Raw genomic sequence first — 6,017 nt, 5'->3', positions numbered from 1 at the left:
TAATTAAATTATGCTTTTAACTCAGTAATTAATGTAGACCAGTATGTCGCCATGAGATAGGAGTTGGGAGTTGATTACTTCTTTGTTTGCCGACAGCCAGTAATTCTCACCTCATGCGTGAACATGACAGGATAATGCTCGGAGTAGAGAGAGGTGTGTGGTGTTGTTGGGTAGATATTCATGGCCTGGGATAACAGCAGTACTTTGCATTCTGCCCTGATGCTGAATGGGGGTCTATACGGAGGGAGGGGGTTGGTGATTTATATGTTGTGTACACTCTGTTCTTTTTTTTGCAAGGTGTAAATATTTCTTCCTTCTTAAGCCAAACTGAGCAATTTGCGAGAGGGAGACAGAGTAACACATTAGCTACACAAGAACTTGAATTCATCGTCTGTGCTTTACAGCTCTGTGACACTGCGCAGTTCCCAAGTCCCCAGCGCTGATGCGTAAATTGTTTCAGTGAGATGGCCTGAAGCCATTTTCCTCCACTTCCCCTGTCGTGGTTCCGTCAACGCAAAGGGACTCATCTGGAGACAGGGGAAGAAGTCAAGTTCTATAGATGGAGTGATAATGGCTGAAAAGGGGGATGCTGTAAAGCATTATGGGAGCTCAATATGTACAAAAAAATCCATCTCACCATTGAGCAAGCTCTTTTTTATCTGGAGTGTGGTCTCAGGCCAGAGATAAGCCTTCCCCAAATAAGCCTGCACTGCTTCATCGTGGCAGTGTGTGTGTGTGTGTGTGTGTGTGTGTGTGTGTGTGTGTGTGTGTGTGTGTGTGTGTGTGTGTGTGTGTGTGTGTGTGTGTGTGTTGAGGGCCGGCCAAAAGGGAGATGCTGGCATTGGGTTACAGAAGGGAATTACGTCAAGTGGTTGATCAACTGGTTGTATTTACATTTCTACTTCTCGTATCAAACTATTACACATTCCGCCAACGTCCCCAGGACATTCTTACAGGGGACAACAAGTATATGGCGGTTTGTTTATTCACCATTAGAGGGCAGCACAGCAGCAGCAAAGAAAGCAAAAAAAAAAAGAAAAAGAAACGGCCTCGTAGTCATGGCAATTCCTTTCCAAAATTGTTGGAGTGAGAAAAGGACATTTCATTACTGAGGAAGCATGAGCGCCCGAAAGTCTGCAGCTCCATCACCTTGCCATGTTCCGCTCATGTCAATTATCCGCTGTGCACTCCGAATTCATCCTCCCTTGTTAAAAGGGCGCCACATTTTATTGGAATCATGTCCGCATCAGCCAAATTATTTCCCTGTCTCTGGTTATTTGTTACATGGTATCGTTAACGATTAATATTTGGAGATTATTGAGATCAGCGTGGAGAGTCGCAAGCAAAGCTCCCCCATCTGTTTTGAGAGCTCTAACTGCAGCTGGATGAAAGCCCCTCGCTCTTCACTAATACGGTACTTATTCTCCATGATGACACGTGTGGGTAATGCTCAATTGAAAAAATAGATCATAACTTCACATATTCCCTGATATTCGTGCCGAATAGAGAGTAAAATGGGTCATAAGTGAAGGAAAATGCTCAACCATATCTTTCAGTATAACAGAACCCCCCCCCTCTGATTTCTGCCATAAATCCAGGAGACATTTCCTCATTTCACCTCTGAGATCGATTTCTGTCTCCTTTTTCTTTCTTTTTTTTTTAACTTTGCAAAAGTTGGAAGACTGACTGAAATCGGAAGAGCCTGCGCCGAACCAGGGAGGGTCCTTTTCAGCACACGACGCATTTGTCGTCGAGACACGAACCTTCCAAGGCCGCCCCTCGCCAAGCCAACGCCGCCGTTGTGAGACAACACAAAGGAGGGCTTTCTGAAAGGCCTTTCAGAAAAAAACGGTTTTGTTCCCGTATTCTAAAGGCATTAAGCTACATACGTCCTGGTACGCACCTGGTTCACGTCATGTGGATCAAACTAACTTCGGCCGTGTGGCTCAACGTTCACGGGGATGTTTCCTCACAGTAAACATGCTGCTGTACTGGTAAAAAGAGATGGCTTTCATTTGGCAAGCAACAGCTACACACCACGTGCGCTGACACTGCTGAGTCATGGGGAAACCGAGGCGTCCACCAAGTGCCCACTCAGGTAGATTTCAAAGTGGGGTCAAGGAGCCGCCTGCAGGTGCCGTCGTGGGGGTTGTGGCCTGAGTTTCAACTTTCTCTCAGCGTGCGAGAGAGAGACGCGGCGTTTTGATCACATATTCCACTTAATTCGGTCGCTGCAAGTCGACGAGCTGAAACAAATCAAAAAAATCAGAGGCTTTTGGGGAAGACTTGTGAATCCCTTTCCATCACTCCCGGAGTGAAGACGATGGATCGTTTGTCCCTCTCAGGTGCATTCTATAGTGCTTGACTTCATGTAAACGCTCACAGCGTTTCACATGTGAAGCGGCTCCTTCGTCTCATTTGGTGCACCGACTCTTGGAGGCTTTCGGGAACATTCTTCACCGTAGGAGAAGCAGAAGTGATGATACCCCAAGGAGTAGACCCCACCAGGTTGTCTTGTCCACCATTATTTTAGATTTATCCCTCTCGCCTCCCCGACTCTTGTCTCCCATCTCATTTATTTCGCTTCCCACGGAAAAAAAGCAAAGCCTTGACAGAGGCCGTCGCTTTGTAAGAGTCGACTGATGGGAAAATAGCTCCCTAATTAGACGACCTCTCCATTACGGGTGACAATTGCTTGGTGGGATTTGTCTTTTTAGGTCATTAATTGGCCTAACACCGTGAGTGACCTCCTCCCCGAGAAGATTGCAGTTGAAATCTATCTTGTTTTGCTGAGTGTAAAAAAATGGGAATGATTCGCTGCCGTGTCACGATCGGAACATAAGATCAAGAGAAAGATCAGAGAAATGTTGTGGTCAAACTTGGAGACAAAGGGAGGGAGAGAGAATTGTGGATGTACACAAATGACGGCTCAACCCACCCACTGTGCGTGCAGACACACACACACGGCAGATTAGGAGAGCTGATTTATTGGTTGTAAAATGTTAATATAGCTATAAGCCCCGCTCATGAATTGTTAACTAAGGCCGCGACAGACTGGTCACCTAAAATGTTAATGAGGTGGCTGAGAGGTCTCGGTGAAACTATTGAGCAAATACACAGACACACACACACACACACACGCCATGATGAGAAAGGATGGCACCTGAGACGGGTCGTGCTCATTGGGCCATAGAGTATTTAAATGAATGAATGGTGAGTGAATTAACCGTTGTAACGGTGAAACAGAGTGATGAATGTCATTCCTTCTTTCCCTCAGTGGCTCTCCACCGTATTATCTTTGTAATTAAAACATTATATGCAACCCTTTGATAATCTTGCATCATATTTGTTCTTTAATAATTCTGAGTTGAGATTCCAGCACCGTGGCCGTCTCCGCAGCAGCGAACAATGAGGAAACGTGACTCCTCGCAGCTATTATCACAATGAAATCTGAGCTGCTGCGCTCCCCTCAGTGGCAGCGTTAGGCTTCTATCGTGTGTCCTGACGGGTGTGTTTGTGATTTGTGTGATGAGTGTGTGAGTGCGTGATTTGCTGCAAAGCTGACGTGTCCTTTGCTGCCGTGCTGCCCATCAGGTGGACGGGCCGTGCACGGACTTACGTAACTCTCTTCGCTAGGTAGTTTTGTCTTTAGCACAGTGTGTTTGGATTAGAAGGGGCGGCGTTGGAGGAATGGACACGTGACGGCTGCTGGAGGCCAAAATCTGATGGCAGCTGCATTCATGTGATCTCCTTTCCAAAGCCTCCTATAAAGTATTCCCCCACCTGTCACACAGAGTACCACAGGGACTCGGTGTTTTCGTAGGCCAACCCTGGAAGCTAGTGTCAAAGCTCGTTCCCTCGACAAATAGCTAATAGATTTTTTTCCCATCAGATTTGCATAAAAAAAGCTCTGTGATATTTGAGACAAGGTAACCGAAAGAGAATTAAATGCTAATTTAAATATCAAGTTTAAGGATTCCTGTGAACCCTTTTGCCGTCCAGGACCGTTCTAAAAGTCGCTGACAGAGACTTTTCCAGTAGGCCTCTTTGCAAAGTCGGCTATCTGCCGGAAAACACGGTTGGTAAACAGTGCAAACGTTACGGTTGTTTATTCATTCAAATCTGTTATTTTATTCCTTCAAACTTGGAGCAGGCGGCACGGTGGCGTGGTGGTTAGCACCGTTGCCTCACAGCAAGAAGGTCCTGGGTTCGATTCCGCCCAGTGGCCTTTCTGTGTGGAGTCTGCATGTTCTCCCCGTGTCTGCGTGGGTTCTCTCCGGGTTCTCCGGCTTCTTTCCACAGTCCAAAGACATGCTCTGGGGATCAGGTTAATTGGTGACTCTAAATTGCCCGTAGATGTGTGAATGTGAGTGTGAATGGTTGTGTGTCTCTGTGTAGCCCTGCGATTGGCTGGCGACCAATCCAGGATATACCCTGTCTATCGCCCGAAGTTGGCTGGGATGGACTCCAGCCCCCCCGCGACCCTGTGTGCAGGATAAGCGGTTTGACAAGGGATGGATGGATGCAACTTGGAGCACCGTATTTAAGGAGTGGAAGTAGTCACCGTTCACTTCACACGTCGGTTTGTGGACCGCCGCTTCAAAGCCAAGAGCTTTTGGCCGTCGTTATTTTTGGCAACCGTAGGTGACACCGGAGGGGAGAGCCAACCGCAGGCCGCCGATCGCTCTGAATACGGCATCATTCGGGCAACCAAAATGTGACAAATAACTTTTGTGAATAAACGCTGTGAAAATATAAAAAGTTCCTCTCCTCACGAGGTTTGGCTTTCAACATTTAAAAAAAAATCTCCATAATAGACACACTTCATTAGTCAACCTCAACTTTCCGTGACTCTTCCCTTTTAAAATGTTCTCCATTTAAAAAAATTTGATTGTGAAGCGATCGCATGCCTCCGTTCCAACATTATTTAGCCAAGGACTACTTTGAATTCGATGTAAGTGACGTAACCCTCTTTCAGGCTTCGTCCTTTTGTCACTTTGCAAAGCGCGAAAGAAAGAAGTGACCCTGAGTTTTGGCTCCAATGCCTTGGAAAAGTATCATAAGTTTCCAAAAACCTGACGCACGTTCTCAACTTTCCTTTCACCTTGAACTTTTTGCCATTTTAGTGGGTGAGATGACGGTGACATCAGAACGCTCTTGATCTCCAACGTCGCGCCGCAGTGTGACCCGGTGTCTTGTCTGTGTGTGCGGGGCGAGAGGTCAACGGTGTCAGCGTGACGTCACAAGGGACCGGGACCCTCGAGGAGTTCAATCGCCGCTCCCTTTTTACTCCACCTACTTCCTCGGTGTCCCTACTCACCTTCCCCCCTCACCTCCACCCCCGCATGCGACTCTCCCCCGTTGTGTGCGGCGTTTCACTCTGAGCCAAAGCGCGCAGCAGGGATTCTCACAAAAGTAGTCATTTCTTTAAAAAAAACACACAACTTCTCATTTTGTCGGCAAGGCACAGAGTAAAGAGAAGAAGTTTGTGTGTGTGTGTGTGTGTGTGTGTGTGTGAGGGATGCAGATCACCATCGGCCTCTCATCCATATTGGTGTGAATGTAATTGATTTCCCGCTGCGAGGAATCCGTCTCTCCAAATCGCAGAACAAGCGGCGGCTGAATAGTTGAAAGGGGCGGAGGAGATCTGGGCTTCATCCCACCGAAGCTGATTCCTGGATTTGCAACGACGAGTCAGTATTTGGGGACTAATAGTCAGACTGCTGGCTTTTTGTTTCCCGATATTTCCATTCGATATTAATTGTTAGACGTGATTCCGGGACACCTCACATGTTGTTGTCATCGAGGGGCCACTGCTGCTCAAAAACCACACAGTGCCTTTCACAACTCGTGCCAGAAGCTCCTCCGAGTCGGCTAAGGATTATGTGTAACGCCGGACTGGTGATTAGAGAGAGGGGAATCAATAATACATGGCAAGGGCCGGCTAATGTACCGCAGGGGCAGACAGGCCGACACGCAGCGACGTCTCGGATGCCCGGCTCATATCCGCCGGTTTT

Source organism: Gasterosteus aculeatus, chromosome 3, assembly GCF_964276395.1.
Source record: "Gasterosteus aculeatus chromosome 3, fGasAcu3.hap1.1, whole genome shotgun sequence".
Classification (NCBI taxonomy): Eukaryota; Metazoa; Chordata; class Actinopteri; order Perciformes; family Gasterosteidae; genus Gasterosteus; species Gasterosteus aculeatus.
Note: the sequence above shows the minus strand (reverse complement) of the source record.